The sequence below is a fragment of the Aulonocara sp. 'chitande type north' Nkhata Bay genome, linkage group LG16 (assembly GCF_057382095.1).
Source record: "Aulonocara sp. 'chitande type north' Nkhata Bay isolate Kocher_YH1m ecotype deep benthic linkage group LG16, A_spYH_male_GT1.1, whole genome shotgun sequence".
NCBI classification, from domain to species: domain Eukaryota; kingdom Metazoa; phylum Chordata; class Actinopteri; order Cichliformes; family Cichlidae; genus Aulonocara; species Aulonocara sp. 'chitande type north' Nkhata Bay.
The window spans coordinates 32,517,444-32,533,052 of NC_141359.1; the positions used below are offsets into that span (position 1 = coordinate 32,517,444).

At 39.5% G+C, this 15,609-nt stretch overlaps 1 long non-coding RNA gene across 2 annotated transcripts; it reads right to left on the reverse strand.

Annotated features, from left to right (window-relative positions):
* Positions 1 to 477: 477 nt before the first annotated feature.
* LOC147311890 (uncharacterized) lies at positions 478 to 14,536 on the reverse strand. 2 transcript variants are annotated; one of them, XR_015125341.1, is made up of 4 exons: positions 13,961 to 14,536; positions 5,513 to 5,602; positions 5,385 to 5,429; positions 478 to 3,527 (listed from the first exon to the last, which is right to left on the reverse strand). It is a non-coding gene; the product is annotated as an uncharacterized LOC147311890 (long non-coding RNA). The 2 variants fall into 2 exon arrangements; XR_015125340.1 differs by lacking the exon at positions 478 to 3,527 and having other exon boundaries at positions 3,635 to 5,429.
* Between the last annotated feature and the right edge of the window lie 1,073 nt (positions 14,537 to 15,609).

A 15,609-nucleotide genomic window follows, 5' to 3' on the forward strand; every position in this document is an offset into this window, starting at 1 on the left:
TCACTGCAGCCATCTGGTAGGATGTGTACCCGACCAACATTTCTGCCAGATTAGTTTTGTTTTTTTAAAATTTTCTCTGCTACAAAAAATATTTCACAGTCCAGAGCTGAAAATCACTTTAGTCAGGTCATATTGATGGTAACTGAGGCAAAGGTAACTGCAAAAAAAAATAAAATTATGCGCATAGGCAGGTTAAAATGTGATCTATGATAATATATGATAAAATATGATAATATGAGTTTTGGTCTTGCTGGACTTTTCTACTTCATCTTTCACCTGATTTAACTCCCACTGAAATTGTCCAGTCAGAGTTAGAAAACGGGTTGGTTTAGTTAGAAGAATAGTAAGATCAACTATTTACATGGGCTTTCTTTTTCTTCTTCTTCTTCTTTTAAAAAGCCAAAACATGCAGTTCCTCTGATGTCCACTTGAGGCTCCATCAATGAGTCAGTCCCTGTAGAGTTCCATGTTAAAATGTTACAGCTTTAAAATTTTACAGCAGAATTAAATATATTTAAATACAAAAAAAAAAAAAAAAAAAAACGGGACTCTATAGCTATAGATTTCCCACATATTTATATGGATGTTACTGAGCATTAATCATGAGGTGTTTGTCTCTGTGTGGACGTTTCATACAGTCTATGGCGACAGCTTGCTGACTGCATTGGATTTATTAGCTGATACCTTCATAGTAATTAAGTGTACTTGTAGAACATTTATTAAAATATCTTTAAAAAATAGCACACAATAAAAGTCATACAAAATGGAATTTAAGGAGAAAAGCCTAAAATAAATTATAAAACACTTTGCAACTCAATTATACAGACCCTGCAAGACTCAAGTGCTAAATAAAATTAAAAAAGCAAACTTCATACTTAATAGTCAATTTGAAATGTAGAGAAATAAAATAGAAGTAGGCGAGGAAAATATAATGAAAAGTAGTAGATGTGTCTACAATAATAATCTTTAACAAAGATTTAAGATACCAATAATTATTATCTAAATATGGTCACTCCTGGCTCTATTAAAGCCACAAATGCAAATCTGTCCAAGAGTCACACATATGCTCCCATCTTCAAATGAGCGCTCATGTCCTCACCTGCACTCACTTCAAGTCATTGGTTTAAATGCGTTAAATTGTTGATGTGCAGGCCGGGAATGGATTTCAGACCAAGAGTTCAATCCAAAGGTGAAACTGATCGGAAGTCCCTCAGTAACAGCTGGCTTGTACCTATTCAATCATCATCAATTTGCCACATGTGGTAATTCAGTTGTGGCGAGCAGGAACAACAGTGAGAGCTTTTCCACGGTTGCAGCTGCGTTCGAGGGATTTTGTTTGCTTCTCTTGTGTTTTCTCTTTTCTTTGCTCCTGCTCCACAGTCTGACCTCATTCATCTCGTGTTCCCACCCTACTCCCACAACATCTGGTTTCCTCTCGTCTCCCCTTCCTTGATCCTACTTACGGCTGCATTTCTCAGATTAATGAATTAACACTAATATGGAGGATTCTGTATTTGTTTCTGATCAATCTAACAGGTGGGCCACACAGATTTCCATCATTCCGTCTGTGTTTTGGAGGAGCTTTGAATTGTGGTTGGTCAAGGCTGACTTAGATATGAAAACAAGTTGGATGTTTGTGTTCATCAAATTAAACGTAAGACTTTTTACACACATTTTTCATACCACACAAATGTTTGCATAATATAATATTCCAGCATATATATGATTAAAAGTTTGCCATGATGGGCATGAAGGTCATGGGAATTCAGAGCTTTTAATGATTTTGTTCTTTTTCCAAGGTGGAAAAATTACGCTCCTGAAATGGCCTTCCCAAAGCTCCGACCTCAACCCTATTTAAAATTTGTGGCCTATGCTTAAAAGCCAGGTCCGTGCAAGTAAACCAACTAATTTAAATGAACTCTCCTAATTCTGCCAAATAAGTCGTCAATATCCAGCTAGAATTACACCAGAAGCTTGCTGATGGCTACCACACGTTTCTGGTTGAGGTGGGGACATTTGACTAAATATTAGTGGGTGTGTTTGTGCACTTTTACATCTGCACATGCAATTTTGACCCTGTGTGGATTAGAGAAAATTAAAAATAATTTCAAACTCATCACCAAATTCTTATTTTTAAGGGTGTTTTCACACCTGTGGTGTTTAGTCCTTTTAAATCGATCTGGGGTTTGTTTTCTCCCTTGCTGTGGTTCGTTTGTGCAGGTGTGAACATAGTATTTGCAGTTGGGTGTAGACTAAAACAACAGTACTAAGACCCTCTGGAGGAGGTGGTCTTAGTGCACTTCCAAATGAACTCCAGTAAAGTCCATTTTTGGTGTGAATCTGATCCTACCCTGATCTGAACCAACTACCAGGTGTACGTTGTAGGTTTGAGCTAAAAATAATTCCATAGCCACGTAGCTTTGTATTCTGGGATGTGGAAATATATCCAGATGAACCTAAATTCTCAGTGTTCTCCATTAGTCCACTACACAGCGCCTTCCTCCTTATTTACTTTTGTTGCTCCGACACCAAAGATACATCTGGCCAATAAGCGGACTGAATATATTAACAGTAACACATTTTGGTTTACTTGGAGCTCACTTGGGTTTTTTTTTCAAGACTCAATCCTAAATAACTCTAAAAGGATAAAAATCAGTCAGTAAAGGCTGGAACGAAACCTTCATTTGCTACAGGCTTAGTATGTCTGCTGTATAGTGCTTAGAGTATAAACACCATGCACTCATGTGGTGTTGAACACTGTATCAGAAGGAAATGGCCAGATGGTCCAAAGTAAAACACAAAAAGCTGCAAATGCCACATTTAGAAATGCAACTCTAATCACAATCCACCAACCATCCTGTGTGTTTTCCTTTGCACTTTTTCCAGTCTGTCCTTTTTTATGTAATTCGTTAGAAGCAGTTAGCATACCTGTTGTAGTTGTAATTACGATCTGTTCCCAACATAGAAGACAAAGAGTCCTCACTAATACTGGATTCATAATAAGAACCTTGGCCTGTAGTTAGGGGTAGGGTGGACATGAGCACATGGCCCTCACCTTCTGAATTCCCCCTAGATGACCATGATTAAAACATAATTATCACTTTTCTCCTCGGCCTTTTCAGCCATTTTGGTTTTAGGTCCATCAATCACGAGAGCTATTGTTCTGTTCCCACCTGACTTCTACAGATAGAGCACTGGGAAGGGAAACCAGCTCGAGAGCATTCCCTAATAGAGACGTTGAGTGAGTTTTCTCTATTGTTGCCAGCTTGTCGGATTAAATGAAGCTAAACGATTGGGACTTGTGCATATTGCTCTCTAATTGTGGCGCATTGTTAAAGCTTTAATTGCCCAATCAGAATCAGCCACCATGTGATTTCAAAGATGAATAACGAAACCAAACAACCGTACAGTTGAGTGTGTTTGTCCTTAAATTATCCTTTTATGGCCGGCCTTAATGATCAGCACCTCTGGCTGTACAGAGGAGACGACATTCAGGTCAGTATTTATGTTGTCCTGCTGCTTTAGAGCTGAAAGATAGAGAAAAAGACAGAGAGTTGACATGCTAGATCTTTCTGATGACAAATCATTAATCTCTTTGCATCCACGCGGGCCACTGGAAACCCACGTAGGGTCTATCTAGGGTTTTACAGAATTCTTGTGCATTTCCACACCCAAATATAAAAGCTTACCAGAAAAATTGTGACACCAAAATGAAGGTTTACGATTTTATTTGAAAGATAACATCTTCTAGTTTCTGAAAGGCCAACCATTTGCCATGTGGTTAAATCATAACTCTACTGTAGCTGTAAACCTAGGTGGTTCACCATCGGCCATGTGGATGTTAAGACAATAAAAAGTTAGAAAGGCCTCCAATAAAATCCTTCTTGAAGTGCTGACAAACATTGTCAGTAGAAAGCCATAATTGACAGCTCATATAATTCTATCCACACTTCTATTAAAGTACCATAAGCCTTTCATTGAGTGTATCTAGATGAGGTGAACATCTGGGAGGAAGAGCAGGAGGATCTATCTAATGATGCAGGGATCAACACTGTTAAGGCAAACCACTTCCAAAGTTTTCCCCTGTTTCCAGCTTCTTCTCATACCTGAAAAATGTGTTTCCCATTAGAGAGAAAGGAATGTAATTTCATGACTTCGAGACATGCTGGACCTCCAGACAAGGAGCAGCAAAGACAGAAAGAGTAAAGAAAGAGCGTGTGGAGTGGTGCGATGCGTCCGTTCCAGGAAAATGTCCAGCTCTAAGTTAAGGTTCGCCGGGAGGCGTGTGTGTGGTTTGAAACCCTGGCACTGATTTGTTTCTAAATCCCAGCTGAAGGTAATTGAACATGATAAATGTCCTCGAAGTGCACCCATGAGTGTGTGCAGCATCAGTTGTTGTGTGCTTGCAGTGTGTATAGGTGGGAGTGTTACTCTGAGCGAGTCTACTAGGAGGTAAAAAACCACCAGAGGAATTTTCCTTCTCTCATGTTTTGGTGATGTAGTGTCACAACACGCAGCTACCTCATTTGTTTCCTGCACAGAGCGCCTTTGGCAGATGGAAAGCAATGATTGTTGTTAGCACTGGCTGTTTTCTGGTTGACTGAGTGCTGGCTGGTCTTTGCAGTTTGTCCTGTACAAGTCTTCCTCTGTTGGCTAATTTGGAGGAGAAGAGGTTTCTTGCTCGGTAATAAATCACTGATCAAAATTCAAATTCATGTGTACTCACTCTCACTGCTTAAATACAGATACAGAAACAACTTATTATTTAAGCCGAAGAAATAAAAAGCAGATCTTGCAGTTTGCCCCTGGAAGTGTTTTTACACTTTAATATGCAGAAATGTTTCATGGTCAAGTGTGGCGGAGTCAAGGAGAGAAATGTTAGGGGAAGGAAAAGTGGCACTTAATGAAGAGTCAACAACAAGCCCTTGAATTACTATAACAGGTTAAAAACAAAATTATGAGGAATGCAATTTTCTTTTTTGTTTTGTTAGTTTGCTGATTACCTAGATTTAACATTTAGTCTGAAAATATCAGATAATTTTCAGAACAAATAACTTCCTAGAGCCAAGGGTAACACAATTAAACTTGCTTTAAAAATCAGCCTCAAGCCAGAGTGTTAATGAAAACTTCAGTTTTTTAGTGACTGTTAATTCAGTGCATGTCATTTTAATATGCATCGAGATGTGATCCCAAGTGAATCCAGGTCAAAAATGCAGCTACCAACTACTGCATTGTGAATAAGTACACAGTGTTTTGGCCACCACCATGTTGGATTTCTGGAGCAAGAGAAAATCATACTTAAGGGACGCCCACATTGGCCCAATGACAAGCAATGACGAGGGGTGTTGGTGCAAAGTGGGTGAGTACTGAGTTAAACCTCTCACCTGCGTTGAGCGATAGAAGTGCCTAACCAATGAGGATCCTGATGACTTATTAGGAAGAAGACAAAGGACATCACATAAAGTAGGAACTTACAGACAGAGGATACAGCTAACTAATGTTAGAGCATTACCTAGGCAACCAGAGCCTGGTATGATCAAAGGTGACATCCAAACAGGAAACAGGAAGCTCCATTAGATGACAGGGTGGAGTGTTGAGTTCTCTGCAAAAAGAGTAGGTGGTCTGTTGTGACATTATTCATCAGATAATTATAAGAACATTTCCCAAAAGCACCAATAGAACAAGTTTCTCCCTGAAGCCCTTCTGACTGGCTGCCCCTCATAAGGAGATTTGAAAAGGGTGGAGCTTCAGCCAGAGCTGTGTGTGTCTGAGATGACCATATTAGGGATAGCCATGATCTCTGAGCTTTCAGCTCACAAGGATAATTATTTAAACCTTTGACCATGTTTAATATGAAGATCTACAACTGAATCGGGAGATATGTCAGGAAATATGGAAAGGTCCCCACCCTCCAGGTCCAACTAATGGTTTAAGACAGCCAAGGTTTCATTCAGATTAATGTAACTTGCACAGATTAGTCGCCTCATCCACCCGGGCACCTGGAATCAATACAATCAATGCAAAATACAGCAGATACATCCCGGCAGTTAAACTCAGTGAAACTCATCACAAATCTAATCATGAAGTGAAAAGTGCGCTGTGAGTGGTTGCCATGGCAACCGCCGAGTATCATACATGGATATATGGAGTCACTGACTGTGAGAGACAGACAGACACAGATAATCCTGTTTGTCTCCTGACACAGTCTGATAATTCTTTTAGTCTGGGGCACCAGGCTGAACACACACACACACACACACGCACACACACACACACACACACACTCCCTTTGTTTCCTTATGCTAACCTCAAGATAAACCTACAATAATAAGCCTTCTTATAAATACCATTTAAAATGTGCTTAGGTCTCATGCTCCTTTTACCTCTCCCATTTTTCTTTGAGATTATATCTATCTATCGAGATATATATATATATATATATATATATATATATATATATATATATATATATATATATATATATATATAACACGTTCTCATGATAATTGCTGGTTTCACATAAACCTTTGCTGTAATACTCCAATCAAAGCATTATTAGACTTGGAGAGTTAGCAGATCTATATGTCCACATTAGGCTGTTGGAGGATGGGATTGGTCAGAAGTTTGGCAGTCAGGAAATCACAGCTGGTGTGGCAGAACTGAAAATGTTACTGTTTTAATTGAAAGTGACCAGAATGGACATAACTAGAAAAATTAGAGCATTAGAGGGACAGTTCAAATTGATCAGTCTGAAGACAAAGCTAGAGAGGTAAGTCTGAGGTGGTTTGTACATGTGCAGAGGAGGATAGTGGACATATTGGACAAAGGATGGTGAAGATGGAGCTGCCAGACAGGAGGAAAAGAGGAAGACCTCGAGGGAGGTTCATGGATCTAATGAAGGAGGACATGGGGGTTGGTATGACAGAGGGCAATGGTAGGGACAAGGTGAGATGGAGGCAGATGATCCACTATAGTGTATGAGAGCAACAGAAAGAGGAAGAAGACGACCCTCATAAAATGACATGTACCCAATGGTTATGATGTACATACATGATGAAAGAGAACACAGACCCTGTTTGAGCCTTTTGGAGCCTTTTAATGCAGCTATGTGACACCAACACCAAAGGGCTCATAAGGTAAATGCCCATAGCTTTCATACATGCACTTGGCACCCTTAGAATAAGATTGAGATGTTATACCAACTACCTGTTCTTTTTCATTGCTTTCTACATTTTACAGCTCTAATTAAAAAACACCACCCGCCAACAATGAGAATATTTGGAGGTTAGCCACTAATTCATTTATGATTTTTATGTGACTGGCAATTTAGTAGCAGCATTTTATATAATATAATCAAATAATGCAGGAGATCCGTGTTTGATGTGTTGGAGCTGGACGTCTGTCTGTAAACTGTCCCGCAGGAACATTAAAGTTTTACTCTAATCCATTTGCATTTAATAGCATCTATATTGTAAAGTGTGCCAAAAGTTAAAGTTGCATGTTTGCATTTTGATATTAGTCCTTAATTTTAAACACCTCGCTATAAACTTTGAGGAATTGATGAGATATTTAATATTTCTGTTTGTCCCCTATTTTCATGACGCTTAAAACCCTTAACATCCTTGTTCCTTTAAATAGTGAGGAGGAGAAGAGATGTAATAATTTTACTTAAATCTAACCTGCTTCTAATCTGTTCTATTTAAGGGACTTGCTCATAGTCAGGTTAGTAACCACACTGTGACTGTACCCACAGATTTATGTCCCTTTTCCATAATAACCCACTCTGTTCTCACAGGGGTCAACAAGGAGAGTCACACATTATCCCACTTGCACATTAAGATGCATCAGTGTCATAAATCAGCTTAAATACCAACTGTCTGGAAATTTGACTTCACTTAATTAATCCTGACACCTACAAGCCAGAAGCAGAAAGCAAGATTAACCCGCGAGTGCAGAGAAACAAAGAGAGGAACCACAGCTAAAAACACCAACCACAAATTCAAAGCAGCATCAGTGTGATGCTGAGAAAAACAGAGGAAGTGTTTCTCAAACATAAACTGTAGTTGGATGGCTCATCGCTATATTAACCATCTTATTTAAGAAAGTATTTTCAGCAAAGAAAAATGCCCTATATCTTTGAAAGTTCAGTCTTTGCTAACCCAGGTCTAATCTCAAAGTTGATTTTTCAACTCCAGCTCTACTGCATTGAACTGCAGTGTTGCTCAATAGAGAATGTACGTTCCCCCAATGCTGCTAGTACTCAAAAAAGATCATTCTGTTGGAAACACTGAGGCTTACTTTGAGAAAATGGAGTGGAGTGGCCCTCAAAGAGTTTCACAACAGCAGCAGCATCTTACTAACGTGGCAGGTCAAGTAAATAGTCAGTAATCTGAGTGTATACAGTCGGGCTATGAACCCTCGTCTCTGTGCTTCATGCTAATGAGAGTCCACCTCTAGACACAGAGTAATTAGAGAATTATGAAAGGCCGAGGTGACACTGACCCCATTATGGAAAGGACGATCAAACTAACGACCCATGACTGATGATGGCCTCCACGTCCGCCCGCCGAGGGGTTCGGGGCTTTTTTACGAATGCACAGACAGAGGCAGAGAAGAGTGGACAAAAAAAGAAACATCAGATCGCCACAAATGGACGCCTACAGATGACATTATCCGTGCTTTATGAATACACTGTGCGTATTTAAAAGCTTAGCATGGTGTAGCCCTGTCAGATCCAACAAGCAACGAATCATTTATGTGTTTGTTCTTGGACTGATTTAGACTGATCAGCGAAAAGCACAAAATGATATACTAAGACTAAAAATACACAGCAGGAAGCTGAAACACAAAAATGGTTTGGTGTTTCTGACACATTTCATGTTGGAACCATGGAAGGAGAAAAAAAAATTATATATATATATATATATATATTTTTTTTTAGCTCAAGAGAAATGACAGGAAATGTCTCTCTGCAAAGCACGGCTGCACACCCACTGCAGAAGTTTCAGGCACTTAAAGCACATACAGTAAAAGATTATTTCAACATAGTGTCATTTTATGCATCTTTACCTCATAATGCCATATTATCTTAACAGAGCACTTCTCTCTCAGACTGCAGGCTTACTTGTGATTCCTAGAGTTTCTAAAAGTAGACTGTGAGGCAGAGCCTTCAGCTGTCGGGCCCCTCTTCTGTGGAACCAGTTTGGATTCAGGGGATAGACACTCTGCTTTTAGGACTGGGCTTCAAACTTTCCTTTTTGATAAAGATAAATTTTCTTAGAAGGTTCAATAATGGTAATTGTTTCATGTCCCAGTGTTATAAGGTTGAAGTATATTTGTCAGGTTAGGCTGCAGTCACAGAGGGGAAAACAGTGGTCGGAGACTGCTGCATGACCAAAATGACTGTGGCCGTGTGCAAAAAAATTTGTGATGAACCATGTCTGCAACAACTCACAGTCAGCCAAAGCAACTTAACATGGCATCAGTCTGGGTCTTTGTAATGTCTGTGTGATAATACAGCGATTAAGTGTGATAAATTACCAAAAATCACACAATTGTTGCTGACTACACATCACAGAAATTCACATTAGATTCTTAGATTCAGAGTCTTTCCAGAACCTCACAGAAACAGAAAATCTTCCACAAATAGTAATGTAGTCGATGCAGAAATGCAATTTATATGTTTCTTTATCACGTAGACACTCAGCAACATTGTTTTTATATTGAAATATAACTGGAGATTGCTAGAAGATTGTAATCTGTTTGTGTTTATAAATTTCTGTTTCCATTTTTTCACCAGTCTATCTTAAGGTGATTGCAGTCACACTACTTGTTTGGAGGCAGGTCATCTCCCACCAGGTGACCTCAGCAATTGAGATTCAGTGGTCACGCAGAGGTTGAGGGTAGGGTGGTGTGCACTCAAACTCTTGCCAACAAGCTGGGCACAGCTATTACCGGTAATCTGTCTAAGCAAAAACAAAATTATGTAATTACAGGATAACCAAAGAATTTTTTTATAGGCTTTTTTATAGTTGCTGTAATTTTTCTCTACTGTGACTGAACAAACTAATAGTTTTTTCCAAGAGGGCAATTTTTCTGATTTCAAGAAGACAGGATTCGACAGGAAACGAGGTTGCAAGAAAAGAAAGAGGAAAATAAAATGCAACAAATGTCTCAGAGCATGGTGCTGCGTGCGTCCTAACCACTTTGGAAACTGTCAAACTCTTTCTGAAATGTCCCATAATATCAATAACAAGGTTTTCCTGTGACAGTTTCGCTGGCATCCAGACGGAAAACAATATTATTTTTGTCAGTTAAGATATTAAACTTTACAGGACGACAACGGGGGAGGACAAGAAACACATTTAAAAAGAGAAAAAGTCAATTTAAGAGTGAGGAAGAGGAATTTAAGATGAAGAAACGAAGGCAGAAAACTTTCTCACAAATGTCAGAGCACAAAACAAGCAGAAACAAATGCATTCAAAAGCAGGCAGCAAAATGGAGGCGGAGACAGAAAAGGTTCCAGGTGGGAAATACTCGACAACACAGAACTCAAAGCACAAAGACTCAGGCAGGAGAACAGGCGATCTGTCAAAAGCAAGCAGAACAGTGGAGGGCTTCCAATCCAAGCAGTAGAAACCTGAGAAACGCGGCACAAAGAACAAGTGATTTCTGGGACTCCAGAGATGATTATGTGAAACACTCACACAGAATCTGGGAGCCAAAAATAGCAGACTGGATTGGAAAAATACTGAAAGCGAAGCACTTACTCCTAATAAGACAATATCCACTTCTCTAAAGTTTGCCGGATGAAGAGAAAGCTGAGCAGAGGATGGTTACCGTCAGCGTGCGTGCCCGTGGTTTCGGTCACTCTTTTGATATTTTTGTATTTCCTTTACCAGTGAACTCCTAAAACACACGATAGCACCGATCCTTTAATTAACCTGCCAACGGGGAATAAAGAGGCTATAAGCAACGTCTGCAACGTGAAGAGTACAAGAGCAACATTTGGTCCTCCTGTGGCTGGAATATTTTAGCTTACTTTGTTATTTCAGCCGGGTTGGAAATGATTTCTGTTGGTTATGGTGAAGCTGTGAGGAAACACTTTTATTTGAAAGTAAAACCAAAAGCTAGAGCAATTAAAGTGATAAATGAAAATAATTGCTAAAGTTGTGATGCTCAGGAAAATTCATGCTGTACATTCAATAATAGCCTTTTATTGTATTTACACTCTGTAATTAACTCTCTCTGTAGTATTTATGTTGTTCATTAGAGTCAGACCATCTTTCAACCACAGGTAAAGCTGTGTTTAACCTCCATCCTACTAATTATGGTTCCTGCAGACACTAAGGGTACCTCATCATACAGGTTCCCAGCACTGTCAGTTTCTGAGAAATTAAATCCCAGGTTTAATTCATAAAATTACCGTAATTGTCGGGCTATAAGCCGCTACTTTTTGCACAAGCTTTGAACCCTGCGGCTTTTAGTCAGGTGCGGCTTTTCTATGGATTTTCCATGATTTTTGTGATATCGTAAGACGATTTGTTTTGTTTGTTCCGCTGTTGTACGGCACTACGTTGCCTGGCGGAAGGATCGGGGTTCAAGAGTGGTATGTTAGTCACATGTCCGTCCGCCAGGCAACGTAGTGCCGTACGAAGTAGCGCGAAAAACAAACTTCAAAGTAGCGCTACGCATTCAGCGGGAGGCGTGGATGACGAGCGGCGATAAACTTGCGAAAAGCAAGTTATGCCCAACTCCACCGGTGGATTCTGACAGCATGGAAAAGTGCGAAAACATCCACGATCACCAACGGATTTTGAAGGGCTGGACTGCTGCATGATGGAGAGGAGGACACCGCCACGGCCCTTCTGAGGGTGTTCGACTCTGACACTGACAACGAGGATTTCTTTGGTTTTGAAAGTGACAACGAAGGAGAGAAGCGGAGAGTGGATGACGAAGCCATCCTGAGCCTGTTCGTTTCCGACATTGGAGAAGAGGACTTTGGTGGTTTTAGAGCGCAGGAAGAAGAGAAAGATGGTGAATGACTGACTTTTCTTCTTGTTAAAGCCGTGTCACTGCACCTGAGCCTAAAAGGTAGTCTGAATCTATTTTTCTGGTGTGCTATAGGTTACTGTTATGTACTACATGTGCAAATATGTACCCATAACTTGTTTTTCAAAATATTAATAAAAGGGGTGTGTCTCCAAACAGCCATCTCTTTCCTGACAATTCCCTTTGTGCATATTCTCTTACATATGATAAGTCAACATTGAAACACCTGCGGCTTTTAGTCAGGTGCGGCTAATGTATGTACAAAACAGGATTTTCCCCTGATTTTAGCTTGTGCGGCTAATATTCAGGTGCGCTTTGTAGTCCGGGAAATACGGTAAACAAGTTCATGTCCTGCTGTTGATGTTCCTTTTAAAGAACTGAGATACTCAACAAATCAGACACTAGTGTCACCCAACGTTCCCCCCACCGTCTCTCCTTGTCATCCCTGTCAGATGTTAGCTGCATTTCTTCAACATCTACCTAGATTGGAACATAAACAGGGTTACTTTTTAAAAAAAAAATGGCAGGTAATTTCAAATGCATCAACTATCAGCCAACTCACAGACTATTTCTGTGCAGTTTAGATCGCAATCTGTCTGAGAAGTAAAGGTACATATGCTGTGTTTCCCGGGGAGGAAAAATGCTGCAGTGTGTGATAACGTCACTCTCAGAGATGGAGGCAGTGTACAGGGTTCGCATTGTATCATAATTCCTGTCACAGCTTGTAGTTAAACTGTTTGGACTGCATATGCTTTTAGATTATATTTCCAAAAGCAGCTGTTCAAGGAGTATTTCTGAGAATTCTGGGATCTGTAGTCCTAAATGTGCCATTAGATCTGTCAAATGAAACCGAACCTAAGATTTAGTGATTACACTGATAATGGGATCATTTTAATTTCTCACATTCCTCTGGTGGCTTCTTTAACATCTCACCATATCTGGCTTCATGGCTCATAAATGGCTATGTAAACTGGAATTAACATCTAAATTTCAAATAAAAAAGCCCTCCATTAAACATTCACACATATGGACACAATATTTAAAACAAAGTAAAGTCTGAGAAGTGAAGCGACTGTTCCCTAAACCTGATTTTGTTCCCATGGCAATCAGGGCATCCAGCCCTATAGAAGTCTTCTAAAAACCCGACAGCTTCAACTTAAAAAAACAGATAAAAACGTCTTTATTAGGACAGATGTGTTGGCTTCTGACTGGAAAACTAGAGTCCAACCTGGGACCCTTTTTCAGTTCATTGTTCACTTTAATTTTCACACAAAAAATAGCTGAGTTAGGTTTAGGAAAAGGTAGTGATTTAGGTTCAAATGGAGGTTTTAACTAAGTTAAAGTCAAGTTAAAATGCTTTTAATTGCAAGTTACTGCAATTCACTTCTGCACACCAGTGCACATTTTACATCCACATGCACTGGAGGTCACTTAACTTCATCACTGTAGGCAATAAAACAGCTTGCACAAGCAAACTATGAAGTTTTCTGGGGGAGGTCAGTCTCCAAAGAGGCTCTGCAGTAGTGTGACATCACTAAGCTAACACTATCTCACACACAAACGCATACAACCTAGTGAAACCACAGGCCAAAGTATGACCCGCTGAGCCATAACTTCTGAAGCGACAGCGGTGAGGTGAGTTGTGAATGTGAACCACGCTCCCATGGCGAGGGCGGCATGTGGCGGAGCACAGTATGATGATGGATGTCTGACCCACATGAATGCAGCTACCCAAGCGGGTTTACTCCGTAGGTGTTTAATTAGCTGCTTGCATTGTTTTCCAGAAAGACCAAAATTGTAGCCTGGGGTGCTCGACGGCACCGCTGCCACAAATAGAGCTCCCTTATTGCACGTTTTCATCCTTTTTTCATATTTTCATGATTTTTTTTTTCCCCTCATCAGCATTTACCGTCTCTCTCTAGACAGCTCCCTGCTCCCACCAGCCTTCCTCCTGATGAGATGTGTGGGGGTGGAGGGTTCACCTGTTGATTCCGATATCACTGACAGGTGGTGGGCTGTGTTCCCTCCCAGTTTCTCACCCTGGTTTTTCCTTTTTGCTGAAACAAGAGTTAAACACAGAAAAGCACAGATTCGTCCTGGGGGCTCTCATTGCCTGGTGCAATGAGAAAACTGAGAACGCAATAGAAACTCATCAAAAATAAATGACAAATAGAAACAGCGCTTGTTCTCCAACTGTAAACACAATTATGTCGCGCCGTAACACATTTATCTTCATGGTTAGAGAGGACAAAAGGGCAAAGCAATTTTAATAAAGAACAGGACTGACTTTTGTTTACATTTAAAGGAGATGAAACTGGCTTTGATCGAGAATAATACAGAAGAATCGCTTATTATTATTTCCCTGTTGTATTAATTAGATCCTACAAAAAGGAGTGAATGTTGATTTTCTTGTGTGTGTGTTCAGGCTGTCATTCTTTAAAGAAAAAAAAAAACAAGTTTGGATCAAAGTGCGATTTGCTCGAATTAGCTTGAATGCAACCCACGCTGCTTAATTTTAAACAACGCTGACGTTCGGTGGCATTAATTTTTCAACAGGCCCCTGTTTCGCTTTAGTAACACTGCATCTGTGACTTCAGATTTGTTTCCTTACAGATTTTCTTTCCTTTGCTTCCAAGTGGAACTTCTCAGCTGGTTTGGTGTCATGTGATCGTGAGCAGATTATCGCAATCACAGGACCACCTCCTACTCGTGAAGAGCATGAAATTTTCACAGAAAAGTCATTGAACAAGGTGTCTAAGTGCCCGATTCAACATCTATGTTTACTTTTACTACTTACTTATATATCTTATACTGTATTCTAGAGTTGGGCACATTGCCTTTTTCAGAACTTCAGAAACGCATGCTTTGCTTTGTTTTTTTGCACTTTGAACACAGTAAAAATGGTTTTCTATCTGTATATTTAATGTATATTTTTCCAGGCTGTCTCTGTGAGTATGGTCTGGAGTATGGTCTTTCCTACTGGGTGACTTGTATAACTTGTGACCCTCTATTTTTACACACAGTGCCATCATCAATATTTGATTTTAGGTCCGCTAATAATAAGAGGCCTGCATTACTGTAGTAGATATTAAGACAGGTAGAGAGGTAGTTATTAGCATTAAGACCAAGTGAGACAATTGTAATTTGTACTTTCAGCAATTAAAATCATGTTTTAACAACAGATGTTCATGACTAATTGAGATTTTTTAAGGGCACAGGGGTTAGATGAGGTTTACAGTGTTTAAGTATAGTGACTTTTTTTACATTTACACACAAGTACAGATACATTTTACACTTTGCAGGTACATTTTAAATGTATGCTTCGATGGTTATTACTAATAACCTATGCTAATCTTGCAACAGTGTAAATTAAAACAAAGAAAAATACATAAAAAACCAACCTTTTTATAAATGAACATGTGCTACAAATACTGTAAATATAAAAACAGCAAAAAAGATTTAGTACCTGTAAACTGCACACAAACTGCATAAAGCATTGAAAACATGTTAGTAACTTTGCTAGAAATTAAAGTTAAAATTAATTTTTTCTTTTATGTA